Source organism: Ahaetulla prasina, chromosome 9 (assembly GCF_028640845.1).
Source record: "Ahaetulla prasina isolate Xishuangbanna chromosome 9, ASM2864084v1, whole genome shotgun sequence".
Classification (NCBI taxonomy): Eukaryota; Metazoa; Chordata; class Lepidosauria; order Squamata; family Colubridae; genus Ahaetulla; species Ahaetulla prasina.
Window position 1 is genome coordinate 24,577,264 of NC_080547.1, and position 26,712 is coordinate 24,603,975.

The 26,712-nt window shown below is 39.6% G+C and overlaps 1 protein-coding gene across 10 annotated transcripts in view; it reads right to left on the reverse strand.

Annotated features, from left to right (window-relative positions):
• PKNOX2 (PBX/knotted 1 homeobox 2) overlaps nt 1-26,712 on the reverse strand; it is a 345,970-nt gene that overhangs the window by 130,384 nt on the left and 188,874 nt on the right. For 9 of the 10 annotated variants that reach the window (XM_058194341.1, XM_058194335.1, XM_058194332.1 and 6 more), the window contains one exon: nt 4,280-4,338. The exons of the other annotated variant lie outside the window; for it this stretch is intronic. The gene's annotated coding sequence lies outside the window, so the exon portion shown is untranslated. The remainder of the gene's footprint in view (nt 1-4,279; nt 4,339-26,712) is intronic. 10 annotated transcript variants of the gene reach the window in all.

The window sequence follows — 26,712 nt, forward strand, 5'->3', positions numbered from 1 at the left end:
TTCTCCCAACCAAAATTAGTCTTCCCATCTGAAAAAACTGAAGATTACTATATTTTTCGGAGTATAAGATGCACTGGAGTATAAGACAAGGGCCGTAATAGCTCAGGCTGTTAGAAGCCTGTTATTAGAACACAGCAGCCTGCAATTACTGCAGGTTCAAGCCCGGCCCAAGGTTGACTCAGCCTTCCATCCTTTATAAGGTAGGTAAAATGAGGACCCAGATTGTTGGGGGGGCAATAAGTTGACTTTGTAAATATACAAATAGAATGAGACTATTGCCTTATACACTGTAAGCCGCCCTGAGTCTTCGGACAAGGGCGGGATATAAATGTAAATTAAAAATAAATAAATAAATAAATAAATAAAAAAAGATGCAACTTAGTTTTTGGGAGGAAAATAAGAAAAATGCTGATTGGCAGGTAGATCGGCCTCCCGGAATATCCCCAATCAGCTGTTCCCAGAGGTGAATTTTAGCAACAGGTTCCTTGGTTGTGAGCTCTGTGCCTTGCTTTTTTTGGCTTTTTTTTTCTGCCTATGAAACTCCATTTCAGAAAAAACTTTTTTTTTCTACCTCTGAAAGCCTCCGAAACAGCTTCAGAAAAAAAGCCTCTGAAGCTCTCTTTGGGGGCTTCTTTTCTGAAGCTTCATTTCTGATGCTTTTTTCAGCCTCTGAAACCTCCGTTTGAGAAGCTGGGCGGAGTATATTCATTCGGAGTATAAGACACACCCAGATTTTCACCCTCTTTTTTTGGGGAAAAAAGTTGCGTCTTATACTCCAAAAAATACGGTACTTGACAGAGACACACATAAACATCTTATGCCTACAAACATTAACAAATGTCCCTCTAAATGTATGGGACTTATTTCCAAATGAATACATGTGCATTCATGCTGCCTCTATATTAACGAGGCTGTCTAATCTTGAGGAATGCCCCCAGTGGCTCACCATTTATCAGATGAGGAAGGAAACTGTCTCTTTCTGTTCCTTCAATCTTTGAGTTCAGTAAATCACCCACGCAAGCTGTTCCACTGGTTAATTGTTCTAATAACTGTCAGGAATTTTTCCCCTTAACTCTAAGTTTCTTCCCTCCTTGATTAGTTTCCATCCACTGCTTCTTATCGTGCCTTCAGGTGCTTTGGAGAACAGGTTGACCCTCTCTTCTTTGTGGCAGCCCCTGAGATATTGGAAGACTGCTATCATGTCATCCCTACTCCTTTTTTTCACTAGACTTAGACATAAAAGAATAAAAATTATTTTATTCTAGAATAAAATTTATTCCAGATGGTAAGACAAATCAGGGTCCTGGGAATGCACTGATTGGGAGATATTTCAAATCCAGAGCGCCAATAGATAGACCCATGTGTTTTCCTAATTCTGGAAGACTACAATAACCTGGGAAGATTAGCGATATCACTAGTATTGAATGGGGGACAGGATTTTCCCTGGGAAAAAAATTCTTTTTCTGGTGGTGGTGTGCAATTTTAGATTTATTTATTAGCAGAGGATGATAAAGCTTTGTTCAAAACTTGTTCAAACTTTGTTCTCTCCTAAAACACACCAGGACCCTGTGTCTTGGTAATTTAGTTATCAAGATTTGGAGGTGCAGGTTTTGTGTCTCTTTCTAGCAAACGGTTGGGGGTGTATGTTGATAATGCTCCCAGCAGTGCTTAAAGGTTGCTTCTAGCTATCATCTTAACATTTTCCATTGCCCCAGAAGGACACTGTGGAAGAATTGTTCTCTCTCTTACTATATCTAGTCTTCTGACATTGCACAGGCTGCCAGGCAAGAAAAATAAGCAACATTTCCCAATGTTGAGTTCCATCTAAATACAGTTAGCAAAGAGAAATTATTTATCAGGGCTGAAAAAGACTATGCAGATTTTAACTCAACAACCTTTTGTACTGAAGTCCTTGAATGTCCTGGTCATTCTTGCAAAGTACTGAATCAGAATCATAATTGGGAAAAACAACAACTGCCAAACAATGTTCTTTGGAATTAACCTTCTGGAGAAAAACCAACCAACTAATTTGGGGTGTGCAACAGTCACACTTCTTCATAGTTCTTACAACAGCCTAACAAAACTGTACAGAGAGATCAGCAATGAAGACATCTAACATACTTGGTCTACTGATACAGAAGAAAAAATAATATCATGTAAAGTTGACCAAAGGCTGTTGGGAACACCTTCTTGTTATTGGAGCAGATTCGAAGTCAACTTTTCCAAATTGTCCATTGAGCATTAGCTTATGCTCAAGTTATCAGTTGGATCACTATTATTGATCCAAGTTACACCAGGGTACTTTGGAACAACGTGGAAGTTTTCACAACATAGTAACTGGAATAAAGAAACTCCCTATTGTCTTTCCCATCTTCTTAAAGAGCAACTTAACGGCCATTTTAGCTCTGATCAGCTGCAATGGGCTTTTAATGAATCCTACAAGGCTAGTATGCAATACCTTGATCATTAACATTATTTTCATTCATTCCTTTATGACATTTTTATCCTCCTTTTCAACCAGGAGTTTTAGGGACTGCTTTCCCTCAGAAGTAATCTTTTGGAGGACAATGATGGTAAGCAGTGACTGGAGTTAAAATCTAAAAGTAGTTTTTTTCCAGACACTTTTTTTATTTTCACAGTGAAATGCCTTTCTCTAATTCTCCTTCTGTTGTCCATTTCTTTCTCCTCAGCAGCTGGTTCTCAGGAAAAGAAAAAACAGGTCTTAGCAGAGGTCTGAACTGATTGCTTGCAAAGGGCTTTTGAAATTAAGCTGAGGATTGCATGAAATCAGGCTAAGGGCCAGAGGTTGCACACTTCTGGCTTAGGTCACCTTCCACCTGGACTAGTTTACTCGCACAATAACATTTCATCAGTTTTGGATGGAGTACCAGCTGTGACCTTCCAAGATAGTCCTGCCCTCTACATCATTAACCATGCTCCATTAACATCCTGTTTGGACTATAGCAATGCCTTAAAAGAGGAGCTGTGAATGGCTAAGAGTCATCTCAAGGAGCATAGCAGTTGCCTGGTGAATAACGGGAGAATTGGGGGTTTGCCCTCAGGTTGCTTTGATGAGCTTCCTAGGAACATCTGGCTGATCACTGTAGGGAAACAGGGTGGAATAAATCTTTGATCTGATCCTGCAGGGCAGCAGCATCCTTTTTCACAGTATAGATAGATTGAAGATATGGAGTGGGACAAATAGCTCTGCCTTGGTCCCCATGCATTCACAGGGAAAACAATGTGGAATTTGGGAGGAAGGACATTCTAATTTCTTCCATATAGGGTTTGCATGTACAGATGTGGGTTTTGTGAAAAGTTGTGAGAAGAGGGCTAGGAATTGAATAAGTGAGAGTGAGTAAGTAAAAAGGAAGAATAAAGAGGACGAGAAGGAGACAACTTATATGCTCATCTACTAGCAGATCTGGATTAATAATATTGGAAAAAGCTGTTCTAATGATGAGACAGAGCAAGAAACTAAATTCCACATATCCAAGGTAAACTGTGTTTTCTGTAAAACAGTCATCAGAGGGAGCACTTTTGTATGTTTTTTAAAAGCATCATGCTTTTAAAAAACTAATCAGTTAAATTGTTCAAAGCCACAGGAACAGATTTCTTCTTTGAGTCATAATACTCTTCAAATTGCTTCTTTCATTCGAACGTAGCAGCTTCACATTTTGAGTGTTCCATTCTAATAGACCTTATACATTAACTTTCCTTACACCAACACTCATGTATCATGTGAACATTACCTGTCCACCTTCCCCCCCCCGTACATATTGTTTTATGAGTATGTTATGATGTGTATATTTGTGTGAATATGGAGGTAGATGATCTAAGGGACGTGCGTAAGAGCACAAACGTGCCTACCGTTCCTGTCCTATTGTTTTCTTTCATTATATCCAATTAATATAGTTATTGCATGGTTATGCTTATATATATATGCTTATATATTATATAGTTACTTTCATGCTTATGCTTATATATACTGTTGTGACAAAATACATAAATTAAATAAATAAATAAATCATAGTTTCCCCAAAACAAGTTTCTACAAAAGATTCTTTTATCATTCAGATACATCAAACACACAACACAGAGTTTCTAATAACCCATCCCATGAAATATCAATTGGTGTGTTCCTCATCAGTTCCAGGTACAAGCTGTTCTGCTTTTTTTTGTTCACCGATTGGGATGGAAATCAATCCATTCTGTTGCTTTTTTACACAAACCGATCAAAATGCAATGCTTACCATGAAGCATTGTTAAGCGTACTTGCCTTTTTAAACTCTCCCCACTGCCAGCCGCACAAAAGCTGCTGCTTCCAGCCACAGTGATCTGAAAAGAGACAGATGAAACCATCAGATGGAGAGAAAAAAGGATGTTTCTTCATTGCAAATTCCAACCTTCTCAAAAGCCCCCTGCAAAAGCAACAGAAGTTTAAATAAAACTCTGGTGATTTCTACCCAAATCTGCAAAGAATGCTGCTGGATATAGTCCACAGACAAGCCAAACAGGTTCCTTATTGTTTTTCATTTTAATTAAAAAAAATTGAGCTAGATGGAAGGCATGGAAAACCTTGCAAAAATCACCCCACATCCAGAGTGACCCCATTTAGCTCTCACCTCCTTTAAGAAAGACAAATTTGTTAGTGTTCTAGAAGGGGAGGCCCTACTCCACTCCAGCTGTGTCAAACAACCTCTTATCTGATTTTTCTATCCACCCAAAGGAACTTTCACTGTTTCCTTGGGGGGCTTGCATACCCCAATGTTTTGTCTAGAATTTACATCCTTGGCTCAGCCTGTTATATTAGAAAGAATGCAGACCACACTGGTGGTTGTACCAAATGGTTGTACCGCATTCCATCTGTTTCTCTGCTGTTGTACCCACGGTGCAATTCAAGTCGTGGTAGGACAAAATATACTTCTTGTGGGCTCACTTCCCAGTTTCCTAGCCCCCAAAATTTCTCCCTCCTGACACTCTCCCCTCCTCCAGTATCTGCTTCTTTGTCTGAGTCCCTTTTCTTCCAAATCTGGACAACAGCAACTCTAGCAATTTCACTCTTCCAAAAACCTTTGATATGTGGTAGAATGGGATTACAGTTTCATTTAGTATTCACTACTCTTAAGGAAGGAAGGAAAGGAAGGAAGGACTGTGAAGGAAGGAAAGGAGGAAGGAAAGAAATTTGAAAGAAGAAGTGTTGAAAGGAAGAACATTCACGGCCACAAAACATGGACATGCCCCTCTGTAACTAAGTAAGCGCAAGAACACTTCACTCCTTCCATGAAAATCTGGGAATTTTGTTTCTCCTTTGAAAGAATTCTGTATACAGATTCAATCAAATGAATGAGAACAGGGATTTTAAAAAAAATGCAGGAGACTTTCTCCCGCCTTGGAATATTGCATCCAGTTTTGGTCGCCACGATGTAAAAAAGATGTTGAGACTCTAGAAAGAGTGCAGAGAAGAGCAACAAAGATGATTAGGGGACTGGAGGCTAAAACATATGAAGAACGGTTACAGGAACTGGGTATGTCTAGTTTAATAAAAAGAAGAACTAGGGGAGACATGATAGCAGTGTTCCAATATCTCAGGGGTTGCCACAAAGAAGAGGGAGTCGGGCTGTTCTCTAAAGCACCTGAAGGTAGAACAAGAAGCAATGGGTGGAAACTGATCAAAGAGAGAAGCAACTTAGAACTAAGGAGAAATTTCCTGACAGTTAGAACAATTAATAAGTGGAACGACTTGCCTGCAGAAGTTGTGAATGCTCCAACACTGGAAATTTTTAAGAAAATGTTGGATAACCATCTGACTGAGATGGTGTAGGGTTTCCTGCCTGGGCAGGGGGTTGGACTAGAAGGCCTCCAAGGTCCCTTCCAGCTCTGTTGTTATATTATATTATAAAGTAGGAGTTTACCTCTGCAAAGTTAAAGCACCGTTTGGAACTTTCTATATTACAGTACTTGTTCTACTTTTCCAAGCTCACTTCTGGAAATCCTAGCAGTCTATCACATTGGTGACCAGAAGAGGGGTTAGAAGGCTAAAGGCGTTTTAAAATACCCTCTGTACAATCCCAGCCAAAACTTAAGAAATGTCTTCAAGCCATTAATTATCTAGCTTTCCTACAGTTTAAATACATTTGCACCTTGGAAAAACTTCCAACAAAAAGGTCTTGCTTTATGGAGATCCTTGAGTAAGGTGACCAGTTCTCTTTGTGATTCATAATTGTATGTAAAAAAGGTTGTTGTTTTCATTGCTTTACTGATGAATGGACCACATTAGGTTTAAGGAAGGTTTATCTGAGCTTGGGCAATTAAAGCAATATTTCTAAGGTTCTAGTGTCCCACTAAGCTAGTGTTTACTTTAAATACTTTAACTTTCACCTTTTTTCACAATGTTAATGAAGAGTAAAATCATTTTCTGATACAATATGGAAACAGTTTATAAACTGTTCTATATTATAGAAATCTCCCCCCAAAAAAGGCATTGTAGGAAACGGTGTACAATTAATTGCTGTTTTTGTATCTAGACTGCTGTCAAGTTTTAATTAATTTCCAAGGTCTATGGTCTGTTTCGGAGATCAGGCTTCTGCATCTATAAGAAAGCAAAATAATTAAGATGCTAGACTAGAAACCAGGAAGCCTTTAGGACAGGGGTTTCCAACCTTGGTCCCTTTAAGACTTGTGGGCTTCAACTCCCAGAGTCCCTCAGCCTGAGGACCAAGGGACCAAGGTTGGAGACCCCTGCTTTAGGAGTTAGCTGGGATGACTTCAGTCCAGTCAAAAGGTTATGGTTCAAAATAGGAGGAGGGAGCATTCTGCATTCTGTCTTGACTTGTACAAAATAAAAACGGGATTAAAATATACTGTAATTTAAAATTATTTTTAGCTGAGAATTGCCACATTTAATAATATGTCCAACACTGTTAGCCTTCTGGAAGGTTTTAGAATAGAATAGAATAGAATAGAATAGAATAGAATAGAATAGAATAGAATAGAATAGAATTTTTATTGGCCAAGTGTGATTGGACACACAAGGAATTTGTCTTGGTGCATATGCTCTCAGTGTACATAAAAGAAAAGATACGTTCATCAAGGTACAACATTTACAACACAATTGATGGTCAATATATCAATATAAATCATAAGGATTGCCAGCAACAAGTTATAGTCATACAGTCATAAATGGAAAGAGATTGGTGATGGGAACTATGAAACGATTAATAGTAGTGCAGATTCAGTAAATAGTCTGACAGTGTTGATGGAATTATTTGTTTAGCAGAGTGATGGCCTTCGGGAAAAAACTGTTCTTGTGTCTAGTTGTTCTGGTGTGCAGTGCTCTATAGCGTCGTTTTGAGGGTAGGAGTTGAAACAGTTTATGTACAGGATGCGAGGGATCTGTAAATATTTTCACAGCCCTCTTCTTGATTCGTGCAGTATACAGGTCCTCAATAGAAGGTAGGTTGGTAGCAATTATTTTTTCTGCAGTTCTAATGATCCTCTGAAGTCTGTGTTTTTCTTGTTGGGTTGCAGAACCGAACCAGACAGTTATAGAGGTGCAAATGACAGTTTTAAGTCCTGACTGGAGGTTTCTCAAGGCACTGGGCCCAGGATATTAGTTAAGGGCAGTGTGTGAGCTTGGTTAGGTTCTTCACTGCCACCAGATTTATATTTGGAATTTATACTGCATACTTTCTCTCTGCATGATGTCTCTTCTGTTCAGTTTTCCAATAAATGCTCAAAGAAAGTGTTTCAGGTTGAAATATTCCCGCTCAATCATATCTTATCTGCCAGCTTGCCACACTTTGAAGTGTAGGCGCAATGAGTGACATAAAGGCAACATGGAAAGTGTGAAAGTATGGTAACAGTCACCATCGTTAAGCTACCAGGATGTATAGCCCTCTTTAAGCCCCCTTCTGTTCACTTGGCTACACAATATGACCAAGGCTTTGAGCCTCCAACATTTGACAGTGAGAATGGCAACTGGGCAACTTTCAAACCATGATCTGAGCAATCCCCATAAATTTAATGGAAATTCTTTCTGAATGTTGCGCAGTTAATTGGGGGTTTTTTGTAGCAAAAACTCAGAATGAGAAAGTATTCCACAGCCAAACAAAAACCAACAGCAAACTCTGCCCTCCTAACCTTTACCAATGCAAGTTCAGTCCATGAAGGTCAGAGGTACTTATTCCAACGAAGTGCTGGATCATTGCTTAAAACATGGAAATCAAAGATTTGTATCTATGTGTAAAATATATATATGAATCATTCATGTATGTGTGTGTATATAAACACATATGTACAACAGAGGTGGATTTCAGCAGGTTCTGACCAGTTCTGGAGAACTGGTAGCAGAAATTTTGAGTAGTTCGGAGAACCAGTAGTAAAAATTCTGACTGGCCCTGCCCCCATCTATTCTCTGCCACTCCAGTCCCAGCTGATCGGGAGGGAATGGGGATTTTGCAGTAACCTTCCCTTGGATTGGGGATGGAATGGAGATTGTGCAGTATCTTTCCACCAAGCTATGCCCACTAAGCCATGCCATGCCACGCCCACCAAACCACACCCAAGAACCAGTAGTAAAAATTTTTGAAACCCACCACTGATGTACACTCATATACTCACATAAATGACTTTGCTAAGAGAATCTATCAAGTTTAAGGGTTCCTTCACCTTTGAAAGTTTTAGGGTAATCTCAGATCCAAGTACTATTTTATATTAGACCTGAACCCAAACCCATGGCCTGACAATGCTTATGTCTGAAACTGTAGTTCAATCCTGGCTTATTATAGTCAAATATGATTTGAACAAACGACTCCTTCAAGTCCTGATATGTACACAGGACTTGAAGTTTACTCTGAATCAAAGTAGCTTTATACTATGGTGCACAAACAAGAGAGAAGTACATGAAAGAAACATCTCATGTTCATGTCAGAATGTACTTTTTGTTGTCCTGTTTACATATGATCCAAGCTTGTCTCTCATTCCCCTCCCAAAACATTTTAGGAGTTTGCAGTTTAACATATTGTGGAAAAAACATGAGTTCCACTTCCAAAGGTTGCATCCCTCATTTTTGCCCACAGGTGATGGGGCACATGAGAACTGATCAGCAACCTATTCTCCAAAGCAGGGGTCTCCAACCTTGGCAACTTTAAGCCTGGCGGACTTCAACTCCCAAAATTCTGGGAGTTGAAGCCCCTCAGGCTTAAAGTTGCCAAGATTGGAGATTCCTGCTCCAAAGCACCTGAAGGCAGGACAAGAAGCAGCGGATGGAACCTAATCAAGGAGAGGACCAACCTAGAACTAAGGAGGCATTTCCTGACATAAAAATTAATCAGTGAAACAACTTGCCTCCAGAAGTTGTGGGTGCTCCATCATTGGAGGTTTTTAAGAAGAGACTGGACAGCCATTTGTCTGAAATGATATACAGTTTCTTGTTGCTGTTGTTTTTTTATTTGAATTTATATCCCGCCCTTCTCCAAAGACTCAGGGCGGCTTACACTGTGTTAAGCAATAGTCTTCATCCATTTGTATATTATATACAAAGTCAACTTATTGCCTCCAACAATCTGGGTCCTCATTTTACCTCATTTGAGCAGGAGGTTGGACTAGAAGACCTCCAAGGTCCCTTCCAACTCTGATATTCTGTTATATTATTACTACTACTACTACTACTACCACCACCATCACCAGCTGGAGGGTCACAGGTTCCACAAGGCAGCAACTTATTTTACCAGAATCAACTAACGAGGTGAGTGGTGATCCACAAACAGCTCCATCACAATAACACACATTTGCCTCTAAGGTGTCACATGATTCTTTGTTACTTATAAAAAAATCCATCTTGAAGACACATCCGTGACCAACTTTAATCCAAAATAAGAAGTCAGGAGCCTGGGGAGACTTCTGATTAACCTGCTTTCCCCCTAACCAGCTGGCCTGGAGGCTACAGAATGGCCAGTGGTGCGGATATCAAGCTGTCTCTCCCCAAATGCCTAATTAACAGGCAGGTTTGGCTGGAGGAAAACACCATGGGAGGTAAGCGAATCTGGAAACTGAGGCCAGCAGGGGTGACAGAACTCACTCATATATTAGCTTCAGCTTGAAATCTATCAAACTGCCTCAGTTTACATACTGATCCCTTGTGGGAGGCAGATTGCACACATTTGCATATACACAGCCCACACCATAGTGCTGGCATCTCTTAAGAGAAGTCAGAAAAAGTAGAAACTTGTGAATTATTAGGAAGTACAGAAAATTATGTCAAAACTAGGGATGTAAAAAGAGAAATGTACTAACAAAATGAATCTCTTGTGCTCTCGCTATCTAGTTAACTCTTTATCTAGCCGTCTTTCGAGCTATCATCTATTGTCCATCCATCCATCCATCCATCCATCCATCCATCCATCCATCCATCCATCCACCCAGCTAGCTAGCTAATATTCCCATCAAAGCACACAATATTTTGTTGCATGGGTCACCTTTGATGTTAACATTAGGTACTCTCAGTATTAATTGGACTTTGCCTCAGTGGAGAGGAGATCTAGAACTTAACAAATTCAGGCTGGCTGCAAGGATCAGGATCAGGTGATGAAAATAGTTTTCTACTTAATGGTCTAGAACAAGGGTATCCAACCATGGCAACTTTAAGACTTGTGGAGTTCAACCTGCTGGCTGGGGAATTCTGGGTATTGAAATCCACAAAGTTATTAAGGTTGGACACTCCTGGTCTACAGCAATGTTTCTCAACCTAGGTAACTTTAAGAGTTGTGTAAGAGGTATACCCCTTAAAGTTGCCAAGGTTGAGGAATACTGCTCTAGAGATCTGCTGCTAGTCAGAGTAAACAATACTGGCTTGATAAGGAAATATGCTCCTATTCAACTTTATTTATTTTAATTATTTTATTTATTTATTTATTAAATTTTTATGTTGTCCATCTCCCCTCTAAGATGACTCTGGGTAATTTACAAATCTAATTGTACCAGAAAGACTTTGTTGAATTCAAAGAGTATTTTTGCTATATTTCCTGATATAGAAATTGACACCGTTGAAGGACACTGATGATTGTGTGCATGTGAATATTTGGGCTTTTCAAAAATTGAGCCATCAGCATGGGATAAGAAGCAATGGATGGAAACTAATCAAGGAGAGAAACAGCCTAGAACTAAGGAGAAATTTCTGGACAGTTAGAAGAATTAGCCTTCAGAGTTGTGGGTGCTCCATCACTGGAAGTTTTTAAGAAGAGATTGGACAACCATTTGTCTGGAATGGTTATAGGGTTTCCTGCTTGAGCAGGGGGCTGGACTAAAAGACCTCCAAGGTCCCTTCCAACTCTGTTATTCTGTTACTTTCTATGTTCAGGGAATAAAATTATGTGTGGATACATTTGAATAACTGAGAGAATGGAGTTTGCATGTACAGGGATTAGGTGGAGGAAAACATGGTAGGAAAGTGGCTGGGGTTAACACAGTTGCTCAATGGGAAATCTGTGCTGGGCCCATAAATAATAGAGAGTCGCCTAGTCCTATAGAAAGTGGCTTCATACTGTTTGGCTCCAGGCAAAATAAAGGGAATTCAGTGCCCCAAAGGGCTAGAACAGTGGGATTAATAACACATCAATTTTAATGCAGGTTTTTTTTTCTGCTTCATAAACAGCAAAGTGAATGTTTGAGCATCTCAGCAGGGGGTTAATGAGGACTCTGATTAGTTATTCAGATTTCCTTACACTGCCTCAATCCATCCTTCTAGAGGGAGAGGAAAGGAGGATGGGTAAGAAAAAATACAGTAAAGATATTCTTCCCACTCTCCTTCTGTTTTCTAAGCCAGCTCTGGCCATAAAATGGCAAAACTATTCAGCTTCAAAATTTTATATCTTGCGATGATTCAGGTTTCACAGAGACCATATAGCAGATGCTATGCTGGCTGGAGAATTCTGGGAGTTGAAGTCCACAAGTCTTCAAGCTGCCAAGTTTGAAGACCTCTGGCGCATAGTATGCCAAACTGTGTTCCATTACCTTTCTTTATTTCTGGCATGCAAAGAAAGGGAGATCACAATGAGAAACACAAGGATGCATGAAGCCGGCTTAGCAGCATCTAAATCTTGTCTCTTCCTAAAGGATGATGGGTTTGCCACAGACCTGAATAGATCCTTGACTTTCTTACTGGAAAATTAATCCTCCAGTGTGCTTTGATTAAAACTTTGAGTTACAATGTCCAAAGAAGAAAGTTCCTAGATAAGAATTCTGGCAACAGCAACAATATTGTTGAAAAAACTGTGCCTGATGGGTGCTGAATGGGGAGAACAGATCAGGAAGGAAGAGTAGCTTAACCAAAACAAGCAGGAACCGTGGAAGTTGTATACTTTGAAAGAAAGCAGAGAAGTAAACTTAGAATGATAATAAAGAAATAAAATGTTACACAAAAAAGGATGGTTGTGAAGGTCTCTTTCTTCCCGCATTGCTCTCCTTCCATTGCATCTCAGCAGGTTGTTCCACAACCAACAATAGAAATGGTCTTCACCACGTTGTTCAGATCCTCAGACATTGTCTTGGCAACAGTAGCTCTTCAAGATCTTGGGCCCAGAGAGTTCCTCCTTTCAGTTATCTCATTCTGGGATGCTGAGGATTGAACTTGGGGCCTTCTACATTCAAAGCACATCTTCAAATCCATCTCCATGTCTTGGCATAAGGAACAAAGATGATTCTTAGGCTTAGTCTGGCCATAGTCTCATCCTTGTGCCTCCTATGATGGTCCCACACCATCATTATTATTAATTCCACCCAGATGTACCACCATATCAGTCTGGTTTCATCAACTATAATGATTTATGCCTGAAGGAAATGATTATCTCAATTTCATCTTTGTTCCAGGTTCACAATACCAGTGTTGTAATTGGAAAACATCCAAGGGAACAGAATAGGAATCTATGCAATACAGACAAGAGAAAGTACATCACTTACTACTGAACATTGTGATGTACTCTAGAAATTGTTACAGGGCAGTTATCTGTTGCTTTACTTTTGTTGTGTATTTCCATTTTTATAATTATATTGATGTTTTTAACTGTGTTTGTCATATCTAGTGTTGCTTGTATGAGTTGAGCAGCCATATAAATTGAAATAAGTAAAAAATATATATGTGGTTTGGTATAATTTCTTGTGAGCTGCCTTGAGTAAGGTGGAAGTAAGCAACATGCAAATGATTATTATACACACAACAATTTGAAATCATAGCTGCCAGTTGTGTAGCTGGCATTGGCCTTCATATGCATTGAGTTCTTCCCAAGAATTTAGGATGTTGTAATGCATTGGCATGTTGCCTGTTGTAATTGACAGATGGACATTTTGTCAATGGGCAGATTTTCTAAGTGCTGTCCAAGATTTTTTGCTGATAACCTCTGAGACTATCACAGCCGTTTTATGCCATAATCTTTCAACTTCATTATTATCATTGATTATACAGATAATGTTGCCCCCAACAGATGCTGAGTGATAATTGGAGAAGATTGCTGCTTTCAGGTCCATATTTAAAGTGTTTGAAAAGCAAACTGTGACTGAGAGAGACATGATGGTCAGTGGTATCCATGATACAGAAACATTAGCATAATCTAATGAAGATTATGCACCCAATACATCTTTGCCCATTGATGGAGATGCATAAGAATATTCTGTAGGTATAGAACGCTGATTCTAACCACCTTCCATTCCATGAAGTATAACAATAATCCTGCATGGATTGGAGACCTTTGTACCTGAGGCTTAGTGAGCTCATGTCTTATTTTAAGGGGTGAAGTCAACCAGGCTTATAAGATAGTTGTTAGTCATTTTGAAAGAATTACAATTTTCTTATAAAGGCAAAGTCTAAAACATACTAGGCATGGGGATCCCCTAGTCCAACTCTTTCTCCAGTGCAGAAATCATTAGTTGACACATGGCATCCAGCCAAGGTGTGTCCATCACCTCCCAAGGCAGTCAGCCAATGCCTGACAACATCTTCATTTGTTTGCTAATTCATATTTGTAGGTAGCTAGAGATAAGGTGGAATAGACCTTATCTCTAGCTACTTACACATATGACATGATGCTATGACTTCACATTATATTCGATCCCCTTGTTCAGAAATGTAACTGAAATAAATTATTGCTGTCTATGGGATACAAACATATTCATATAATACCTAAACAAAGAGGGGGGGATATCTTTAATAAACAGACCACCTAAAGCTTAAGAGGATCATAGATGTTTTCCCCCCTTCCATCATTTCTGAATCACCAAGTGAATTTTACATCCAAAGAATTTTTTTTCAAGCTTTCCCCTTCAATGTAATCGAGGAGTCATTTATTCCTCCGTAACATTTGCTTGAAGGAACGTTAGAGCTGAATTATAGCCGGGACCATTATTTCACAGTAACTGTCAGAGAAATGTTAATGCCTAGGTCCCGCAGAATGCCATATTACATCTTTTATGGTGGACATAACATTTTTATGAACTTTTTCGGAGAAGAGCTCCTACCTTGGGTTTGTTAACTTGGGTGTAAACTTCATGAGTGCCTTGGGGTATCTTGAAAGAGATATCTCCGAAATATTAATCTCATCACTTTATTTCTATGGCCCTTTTCTTGTAAACTCATTCAGAGTTGCCCACTCCATCATTATAAAGGTTTACTAAATAAAATGATTTGTTAACCATACAGGGCTACAAAACTGAAATAACTGGGTATCTATTAACACAATAATATTAATACCAAGCAATTTATGGACAATTTATAATATGGTCTAGCAACAGGTGGGGGGAATTCAGGCAACCACAAAAATAATGCATTTTATCAAAACCAGAAAAATAAACTTCTCAGCATTGTTTGAACTTCGATGGTTTCCTTCACCAGAAATGGATTATGGCAACCATGGGGCAAAATATTTGAAGACCCAGAATGCCTCTTCCTCCCCAACACAGGTAGAAATCCGAACATCGATTTTTATGAGAAAACTGTTATTTTCAAAGCTTCATTGCTACAGAAACCTTTACAGCAAGGAATGTAAAGGGACTAAGTGGAACTGGAAGCTCTTAAGGTATCTTGGAAACAACTAGCAACTTCAGGGTAACTTTGGGTCTTTTCTAGAGAAGTTTGGATGATCAGCTGAAGTACTTTTAAATATATTTTTCTGTCCCCATGTTTTTCAACCCCCTTTCAAGAGAGCTGTATTTTATTCATTTTAAAAAAATCTCAAAAACTGCAGTTTTAGTAGTATTTATTTTCTTATTAAAGAATGATTTTTCCTATGGTAAGATGGGTGACCAATAAATTAGCTAGCTGTTTAAATGGCTTTTTCATGTCTGGAATAATTCTTTTATTCTATTTTATTCAAGAGCCATGGTGGCGCAGTGGCTACAATGCAGTACTGCAGGCTAATTTTGCTGACTGCCAGCAGTTCGATTTTTACTGGCTCACGATTGACTCAGACTTCCATCTTTCCAAGGTTGATAAAATGAGGATCCAGATTGTTGGGAGAAATATGCTGACTCTGTAAACTGCTTAGAGAGGGCTGTGAAGCACTATGAATGGTATGTAAGTCTAAGTGCTATTGCTATTTTTCTTCCCCTTTTAAAAAGAAAGATGGATTTTATCACTTCATGCTTGTCTCGCCTCTAGCTTCCATTAAGTGTCATAAGTATTTCATTATGGGAAGCCCGGTCTCCTTTTTTGCACCTGCATTTGAGGGTTCCAGCATTACATTATTCTTACTGACAGAATGCTTTAACCCTCTGACATCGCTAGTAAAATCTGGATCACATGGGTTTCAATACTTAGGCTGACAAGTGTCAGCAGAAACACACCCAGGGAGGCAGAAATGACCTGACAAGTCCCTCTAGAATAGATGGCCAGAAGCACTTTAGAGTATGCACAGTGATATTAGACAATTGTAGGGTGACTCTTCAGGTTGGAGGTCTGTCACCTAGGAGATAGCACAAAAGCTAGGAAGACTAATGGTAGAAACATTGCACACCGCTTTATTGCAAAGTGTACCTCAATGGTAGTGTCAAACTACAAGTTAGCAAAGATAAATTTAGGATCTACAAAAGCATGCAGAAAAAAGGGGAGATTTTCTAGTCTGAATCATTCAGAGTTTCTTAGTTTGAAACAGAGGGACAAATAATATAAATAGAAATACAAGGAAAAAAAACGCTTCCTGCATGTAAATTATTTTCATTTATTTGAAAAGAATTGCATAATGCTTTCCAATGAACTTCAGCCTATAAGCATGGTTGTACATACTATTATTTATTATTCATTAAATCTTTATGGCAGACTATTCTATCTAAGCAATTCTGGATGGCTCACTCCAGGTAAAAAACAATCCAATAAAACCAATAGAACTGAAGAAGCTTCTTGGATGAGAAATGAAGCATTTTCAAGGATAAAAACCAAGGAAGTCCACTTGTCTTTTGAAAAATCACCTTTGGGACAACCATGACCTGGATGACTGAGAATCTCCATACACAATCCAATAAAATTAAGTTTAAAACGCCAATAGACAAACATGTCTATAGACAAACAAACAGGGAAGCTGCCAGAGGACTGGAAAAGAGCTGATGTAATTCCCATCTTCAAAAAAGGAAAAAAAACAGATCCAGGAAACTACAGACCTATCAGTCTGACCTCAATACCGGGGAAGATTCTGGAAAAGATAATCAAACAACGAATCACCGAACACCTAGAAGCAAACAAAGTAATAACCAAAAGCCAACATGGGTTTGTCAAAAACAGATCATGCCAGACTAATCTTATCGCATTCTTTGACAAAATGACAAAATTAGTAGACCAGAGGAATGCTGTCGATATAATTTACTTGGACTTCAGTAAAGCATTTGATAAAGTAGACCATAACCTACTACTAGATAAAGTAGAAAAATGTGGGTTAGACAGCACCACCACCAGATGGATTCGTAATTGGCTGACCAACCGCACTCAACGTGTAGTCCTCAACGGAACTACATCCACATGGAGGAAGTATGCAGTGGAGTACCCCAAGGCTCTGTTTTAGGCCCAGTACTCTTCAACATCTTCATCAATGACTTGGACGAGGGATAGATGGGGAACTCATCAAATTTGCAGATGACACCAAGCTGGCAGGAATAGCCAACACTCCAGAAGATAGGCTCAAGTTACAGAAAGATCTTGACAGACTTGAACATTGGGCTATCTAACAAAATGAAATTCAACAGTGAAAAAGTAAGGTTCTACATTTAGGCCAAAAAAACAAAATGCACCAGTACCGTATATGTGGTACCTTGCTCAATAGTAGTACCTGTGAGAGGGATCTTGGAGTCCTAGTGGATAACCATTTAGATATGAGCCAGCAGTGTGCAGCAGCTGTTAAAAAAGCCAACACAGTTCTGGGCTGCATAAACAGAGGGATAGAATCAAGATCACGTGAAGTGTTAGTACCACTTTATAATGCCTTGGTAAGGCCACACTTGGAATATTGCATCCAGTTTTGGTTGCCACGATGTAAAAAAGATGTTGAGATTCTAGAAAGAGTGCAGAGAAGAGCAACAAAGATGATTAGGGGACTGGAGGATAAAACATATGAAGAACGGTTGCAGGAACTGGGTATGTCTAGTTTAACAAAAAGAAGGACTAGGGAAGACATGATAGCTGTGTTCCAAAATCTCAGGGGTTGCCACAAAGAAGAGGGAGTTGGGCTGTTCTCCAAAGCACCTGAGGGTAGAACAAGAAGCAATGGGTGGAAACTGATCAAAGAAAGAAGCAACTTAGAACTAAGGAGAAATTTCCTGACAGTTAGAACAATTAATAAGTGGAACGACTTGCCTGCAGAAGTTGTGAATGCTCCAACACTGGAAATTTTTAAGAAAATGTTGGATAACCATCTGACTGAGATGGTGTAGGGTTTCCTGCCTGGGTAGGGGGTTGGACTAGAAGGCCTCCAAGGTCCCTTCCAACTCTGATGTTATGTTATATGTTATGTAAAAACATCAGTAATAGTTTTAAGACCAAAAGAATAGAATTAACCTTATCAGTGGTAAAATCTATTATTACAGCAGCTCAACACAGCCACTGTAAAAGTTCTTCAGTGTTGCCAAATCCCCAGGCACAGTGGCAGAGATATGCCTTCTGAACCTTCTTAAGATGTTCTGGAGGGAAGAAGTTCCCGGGATGGGTGCCAGAGAAAGTAGAAAGTAGAGAACCTTCTGGGACAGGGGTAGGAAACAATCAGGGGTGAAATCTAGCAGGTTCTGACAGGTTCTGGAGAACCGGTAGCGGAAATTTTGAGCCGTTCGGAGAACCAGTAGCGGAAATTTTGAATAGTTCAGAGAACTACTCAAATACCACCTTTGGCTGGCCCCAAAATGAGGTGGGAATGGAGATTTTGCAATATCCTTTCCCCAGGAGTGGGGTGGGAATGGAGATTTTGCAGTATCCTTTCCCTGCCACAATCACCAAGCCACGCCCACCAATCCACACCACGTCCACCAAGCCACACCCACAGAACCGGTAATAAAAAAATTTGGATTTCACCAATGGAAACAATGGGCTCTTCATGAGTTAAGTCCACAAGTCTTAAAAGTTGCCAAGATTGGACATCCCTGATCTAGGATTTAAATTGCGCATTTACACCCACCTTCATAAATTTCCCTGCAGAAGCAAATGATTTTGCACCTGTTCCTAAGCAACATGGAACTGGTTCTCCTCCCTCCTGCTGTAAACAAACTGTTTCCTAGACTCCCTCTTTGATACTAAAGAGACGTCATAAAAAAAGAGAGATTCTTTTCTTTGGGACCACTGCCATATGCTTCATCTCAGTCTTAAACTACATGTTAATTGTTCTGAATTAAGAACTCCAGCTGGAAATAGCAAACAAGCAATTTACAGACCTTAAGATAACCCAACCTATCCAAACGGATGTTAAAAAATTGCCCCTTCTTGGTTGGGTTGAATTCAAATAATACTGTTTTTTTTAAAAAAAAAATTAAAAAAAATAAAGTCTTTTTAAAAAAATAAAATAAAAATAAAGCCTGGTTTCTCGAAACTGGATTTATTGCCAGATATATCTTAAAAAAATATCAACAGAGAAGGAGAAAGATGTTTCCACCTGAAGGATATTTCAGATTACTAGCCAAACTCCTTTTTTAGATATATTCCATCTTTTCTTTCATTAACAGCCACTTTGCTTTCAACTAAAACAAACAAACAAAAAGACCAGCAGAGGGAAAACAGGAGAAGATTATTATTTTTTTACATCCTGTTTCAACTACTTTGCAGAGTACAGTAGTTGATGACTCTGGAGATAATATAACTGTTCAGACGACTATTCAATCTGATCCGGCAGGAATGTTCTTATCATAGGGTTAGATTAGACCATGGGTGGCAAATTTAAGACTTGTGGACTTCAACTCCCAGAATTCCCCAGCCAGCCATGATAGTCTGATGACAGACAGACAGATAAAATTTATATGCCACACATCTCACTAGGAATCCACTCTGGGCAGTTGACTAGATAGATAGATTGATCTGATTTGATGAGTATTTGATGAGTATTTGTGCCCATTTAGGCTCTGGAAACCATATATTTGCTTCCAAATTTTTCTATCAATCTTTTTTTGAAGAAAAGTCTGGGGGAAATCAGTAGATTCAGGCAGTTTAAATGAGTATAAAGATTTATTGCAAGATTAAGCTCTCTACAAGAATCTGACCTACTAACAGTCAAGGAAAATTAGTGGCAGTTAAGAATAGAAAGGAATTCAAGATGGGCTGGACTTAGAACTCTTGTGGGCCCGCAGGGACTCTTGATTGATGATGTGTTTGATCCCTCCCTCAGGCTCAGCCTGGTCATCTCCTACATCATCTTTAGTAATATTGGCTGTGGAACTCCTTCTGGGTTCAAGCAAATATGTGTGTGTGTGTGTGTGTGTGTGTGTGTGTGTGTGTGTGTGTGTGTGTGTGTGTGTTTTATCAAAGCACCTGATCTGCCCCAAAATGGGAGGGAGCATACTGCTTCCCAAGTTCGAATCTGACATTTTGCAGATAAATTTATATTGCAGATGAGTAAATGCAGATTTAAGAGGACTTTTTAGAAGCCAAAGTCTGAAATTCAAGAGCAAATTTTCTGAGAAAATAGCCTGCTCCCTCCACCCCACTTTCCCAGCATACTCTTTGACCCAAATGAATCTTCCTTGGTGAAAAATGACAAGGGCTTGATTTTAAAGAAGACACCTGTAATCAGATATTTTATCAAATACCACTCAATTATTCAAATAATCCCAGCCACTAAAATGTGGGCACTGTTTAGGGAAATTGGATCTCTTATTAAATTGCAGCCATTTCTCCATCTCAGTCAGCATTCCTGAATTCCACATCTGATTACAAAATTTGCATTCAATTTAATTTTTCCATCTGGGGCAAATGAAAAATCAGGGTCCCCATCTCAGCCTTAATTACATTTATTAAATTAAGGACTAGAATGTGAGAAATGTAAGTGCTAGTAGTACTGCAGACATATACATAGCTAATTTCAACCAGCCTCAGGTTCCCCCCCCCCTCTAACTTCTGTTCTAATTTCTTCCCCATCTTTCCAGAAACCATGCATTTTTTTAAAAAAAAGTGCAATTGAAAAACAAAACAAAAAATCTTCATAAATGATGGAACAATAGATGATCTTTTGACACTTTCAGGCTGCTTGCAAGAGAATGAGATAAAAGTAATAAATTTATATACTCTGGCTTGTGGCTTAATTTCTGTGGCTAGAATTTCCATTTTTATATGTAGAGTTCCTGGAGTGCAGAAATTCTTGATAGTGTCACACAGTTCAACTTTATTTCCCTTACATACAACAACAACAACAACACAAATATAGACCTCAAGCTGTCAGCTGCTGCAAATAAAATAAGGTGTCATATTACTTTTATACATGGAAAATTCACTGCTCTTCAGAGTTCACAAGCTCCTTTTTACTGAGCTTCTGTCTTGGATCTGAATTTGGTTGGAGTGATTATCACTCCAAAGAGGTTGTCAAAATGGGACAACTCGCCACAGACAACTCACCATGGCCAACTCGCCATGGCCAACTCATTATGGTGGGACAACTCAATATGGCCAAATTGCCTTGGGACAACTCACTGTGGAACAATTCAACAATTCAATTTAACTCTCCTTCTGCAGCCCAATCACCATTGCTAATTTGAGATCCTTCTTCCTGAGACCCAGCAATTTTTCACCACTCTGCCCTCTTTTTGGTGTCCAACAGTATATAAAATGGTAGCACTGGTATCTGATATATCAGATACAGTAACATCATAGGGGTCCTTCTCCCTTTCTGCTACTTACCTGTTTCCATTCTGGAAGGACACAAGACCACCCAGTAGGGAAATGGGACAACTTGCTGCAGTCTACTCACCATGGTCAACTCGCTGTGGGACAACTCATTGCAGGACAATTTGGCAATTCTAATTATTTAAAATAAATAAAACTTATTTTATTTTTTGCCATTCATATTTCATTCTGTCCCTCCTTTTGTATCCTTTCTTTAATGATTCTAGTCAACCATTTCTTTGATATTAGATATTAATATTAAATATCAATAGAAGTAACCCATATCCTGCAGCTAGTTGTCCTGTGGTGAGATGGCCATGGCAAATTGTCATAGACCGTCCAGTAGTGTTAGATTCTTAGAAATGTTAGAAAAAACATTTGCTCTGGTCGCATCCAAACTTTTTCAGCCAGCTAAACTAAAACAGAAAGCTACTTCCATTAATGGGATGAAGTTATGAAATAAAATCTAGCCTTCTGAAGAATCTGTTCATTGTCCTCTTTTAAACCTCACACTTTCTAACCAGGGAAAGAACATCTGAAATATTTTATCCTTGCAGGAATATTCTGCTAGCAAAAGCTGCCCAGTAAAATTGTAGCTTTGGTGAGACCACAATGTGCAGTTACCTTCCATAATGAAACTAGGTCTCAGTTCTATTTAATATTAAGTTACACTGAACTGACAAAACAAAAGCAACTTAAATTACATCACTTCCTGGCTATTTTGGGAACTGAAATTTGGGGAACATTTGCTAGAGTGACAGCCTTTTAGAAATACTAGATTAGTAGAGATGAAACCTGAGCATCAAAGATTGTGCCAAAATAACTTTCCGTAGGCTCACAGTTGTAACCGCTGGAAGCTGCAGACCATTTTGAGGGTGGAAATACATCCAAGTGGTAAAGGAAACTCTAAAAGTGGCTTAACATAAGGTAAGAAAACAAAAGTTGGAAAATCCAAGTTGCTTTCCCCTCCCAGGGGCAAATAAGAACAGTCTCGGTCATAATTTCACCTGAAGGTCTGATCCCTTTGACTGATTGTCATGCCTCCTGTGTCTCCTGTGACCTTTCCAAACCTTTTAAGTGAGGCCCCCAACCATGAAGAGATAGCCCATTCCTGTAATAGGCCTAGAGTTGTACCATGAAAAATGTACATTTAGGTTGGAGGTTTTTTTCATCCCATCCGGTCAATAAAAACCATTCGATTAAGTGGGTTACTTTATGGATAGACAGCACTTTGAGCATCAGAACTGTACCCGGGAAAGGAGATTATGAGCACAGCCCATTCATGCTTCCATCAGAGCAAAATCAGAGCAGAAAGCTAGAAATGCTGAAGACCGATTTCTTGTGCGATACCTAAGCAGCTAGGACCACAGTGGCTCGCATGGTTAGGGGGCTGGGTTGGAGGTTGGCAAGCCCATGTTAGAGACCTGAGTGCTGCTGTGGGTCAGGGCTGAGCTCCAGTCCTTCACTCCTGCTCTTGCCAGGGACATGAAAGGAGCCTCCAACTTGGCATCTCCCAGGCAATGACATCACCGGCTCATCTTTTAGACCCAGAAGTGCCTTGGTGCGTCTGACATGATTGCTATGCTACCTAAGCGATATCTTCCATAAACTCAGTACAGGTAGTCCTCAACTTACAACCATTCATTTAGTGTCCGTTATTACAACAGCAATAAAAAAAATCAACTGATGAGAGTTTTTCACATTTACAACCATTGCAGCATCCCCATGGTCATGTGATCAACATTCAGACGCTTGGCAACTGGCATGTACTTATGATGGTTGCAGTGTTCCGGGATCACGTGATCCCCTCTTGCAACCTTCTGACAAGGAAAGTCAATGGGGAAGCTAGATTCACTTAATAACCATGTTACTAACTTAACAACTGCAGTGATTCGCTTAACAACAATGACAAGAAAGGTTGTTGTTAGGAGTTGAAAAACTCTTAACACCTGTCTCACTTAGCAGCAGAAATTTGGGGCTCAACTGTGATCGTAGGTGTCAAGGTTGAGAACTACCTGCAAGTCCCTTTCCTCACCCCCACCCCTTTTTCAAGGCACATGGGATTAGATTTACCACCAAAGAAAAGCACAAATGAGCCTAAGACGGAAGGAAGTGGACACAGCTTGCATTCTGATTTATAGCCTGACATCCCCTCTAACAGTAAATCCTCTCCACGAGGTTGTGGATTCTGGCAGAAAGAATGAAACCTGCCAGGTCGTAATCACCTGCATCAAGACTGAAGGAGCTTGTCATTATAACTTCAATCCTCCAGTCATTCCGATTTACATGTATAAATAATCCTGCTTGCTGACATTCACCCTAGAGACTAATAATAGATTTTCTGTGGGAGCAGACACAGGAAACATAAAATAAGAATGAGACGCAAAGCAAGTGGAGATACAGAGATGGTGAAAGGAGCCTTTGGAGTAGCTTGGAGGGAGGGGGTGGCATACATGAATGGACCCCCAGCTAAAGTTAGAGATGGACAAGTCAGTCCATCTGGGTTTGTTCTGCATGGATTCCTTAGTCCATGTTCTTCTTCCATTTCCAAATTAGCCTTCAGGTTATGAAAGCAAAAGTTCAAATTTTCTGGAAATGCAACTTTTGCCTATATTAAGCATTTTGGATGTTTTCTTCCCCCCGCCCCACTCCACCTTTTCTAATTTGTATATTTTCATATGGAATTTGTAGATTTTTGCATGAAGGGTTTGGTTCTACCAGGTTTAGATACGACTTGGGCACTATCTACCAAAATGAAATTCAATAGTTAAAAAAGCAAAGTTCTACATTTAGGCAAAACCCCCCAAAATGCACAGGTACTGTATATGTGGTACCTTGCTCAATAGTAGTAACTGTGAGAGGGATCTTGGAGTCCTAGTGGAAAACCATTTAGATATGAGCCAGCAGTGTGCAGCAGCTGCCAAAAAAGCCAACACAATTCTGGGCTGCATAAACAGAGGGATAGAATCAAGATCACGTGAAGTGTTAATACCACTTTATAATGCCTTGGTAAGGCCACACTTGAAATATTGCATTCAATTTTGGTTGAATGTAAAAATGTAAAATGTAATGTACAATGTAAAAAAGATGTTGAGACTCTAGAAAGAGTGCAGAGAAGAGCAGCAAAGATGATTAGGGGACTGGAGGCTAAAACATATGAAGAATGGTTGCAGGAACTGGGTATGTCTGGTTTAATGAAAAGAAGGACTAGGGGAGACATGATAGCAGTGTTCCAATATCTCAGGGGTTGCCACAAAAAAGAGGGAGTCAAGCTATTCTCCAAAGCACCTGAGGGTAGAACAAGAAGCAACAGGTGGAAACTAATCAAGGAGAGAAGCAACTTAGAACTAAGGAGAAATTTCCTGACAGTCAGAACAATTAATGAGTGAAACAACTTGCCTGCAGAAGTTGTGAATGCTCCAACACTGGAAATTTTTAAGAAGATGTTGCATAAGCATTTGTCTGAAGTGGTGTAGGGTTTCCTGCCTGGGCAGTGGGGTGGACTAGAAGACCTCCAAGGTCCCTTCCAACTCTGTTGTTGTTGTTATTATTATTATTTGTATAGTACCTGACAACTAAGCAATTCATATACTGTCAAGATATGCAAACTGAGTTGACTCAGCTAAAAGTCCAGACCAAACAAAACATCCCTAAAGGCACCTCAAATCCTGCATTTCTTGTTCGGTTCTACTTAGCCGCCCCAAAGAAATCAAGAGAGAGATCTCTATAAATAGATACCAGTGGTTTCAAGATCAGTGTGCAAGGCTATGGAAGGTTGACAGCACCAAAATGAATGCTTAGCAGGTCTGGAAGGAGACAAAGCAAAGCTGACTTAAAGATGCTTCAAGGAAAATAGAATGTTTTTTTCCTCTGGCACCACTTATGTCCTCTGTCTTTTGGATAACAAATCAGAACTAGATTTGAATAATATTTCCTGTACACAGGTAGTCCTTGACTTACAACAGTTCGTTTAGTTCAAAATTGCAACGGCGATGAAAATAGTGACATGATCTTTTTCACACATACAATCATTACAGCATCCCTATAGTCACATGATCAAAATTCGGGTGCTCGGCAATTGATTCATATTTATGACGGTTGCAGTGTCCCGGGATCATACGATCCCTTTTTGCAACCTCCTGACAAGCAAAGTCAATGGGGAAGCCAGATTCACTAAACAATCATGTCACTAACGTAACGGTTGCAGCAAAATTCACTTATCTCATTAGCAACAGACATTTTGGGCTCAGTTGTGGTCATAAGTTGAGGACTCCTGTATTGTCTCTGAGGATGGGAAATAGTTCAAGAACGGTTTTATAAATGGTGATGATGTAACAATCTAATGGAAGAATGATTCAAGCATGGTTCTGGACTAACTGCTTGCAATTTCAACTCATGGGTCTTTGGGGGTGGGAAGGAAATTAATTTATGGGTTGCAGGTCAGCCCTGATTTTGTTCAAATGGTATTAATTGCAATCTGGTCTCCCTTTCACGTTAGAGATTTATGACGTCTCAGAATGAAGAACACCTTCTTGCAAAGTTTAAAAGTAACTATTGTTTTTTTAAAAAGTAGTAGTATAGGTAGTCCTCAACTTACAACGGTAATTTGTGACAGTTGTAAAGCAGGCCATCATGTAAGCAGACCCAATTTTATGCCCTTTATTGTGCTGACCATTAAGCAAATGCAGCGGTCATTAAGGAAGCTCGTTCTTTGCTATGGGACATTTCTTTTTCCAGAAAATGGAAGTAAATGCTAGTTTCTGGACAAAATGTCATACAACATGGTTATGTGACCACAGGGCACTGCAAATGTGGGTTGGTCACTGAGCGCTCAAAACGCAGTCATGTGACTGCAGGGGGAAGAGACATTGTAATTTTAGAACTGGGTTCTAAATACATTTGGAAGAGGGACTTTGAACAGTTGCTAAGTATCCGGTCGTAAGTCAAGGGCTACCTGCCTTCTATTTATGTGACTACCAAACATGTGGATAAGACTATTTTTGAGGAACCCTTGGCCTCATCTGTGGCTGGCTACCCTGGGCAGTCAGTACAGCTGCAATTTGGGGCATTTTCTTGGCCATTAAGCATGCTCTCCTGGTCCAGCTGATTGTGATGAGCTATTGGGTTTTCCTTCTTGTGCAAGAAAGACTATGAAAAGCTCACTGCTTAAACAGGGCATAAGATCTCTCTGGATCTGGTGCTTCCCAACTCACTGCTAGTAGCTGCCTCTGCCTCTGACCTCAGAATCTCTCTCCTGCTGAATAGCTTGATGTAGGGATCTGAAATGTTCTCTTGAAGGTCCAAGTATACTCAGTTGGGGAGTCATGAATCCTGGGGGGGATTCTATATGAAAGATAATATGGACTCATCTCTCAAATTATTCCTTC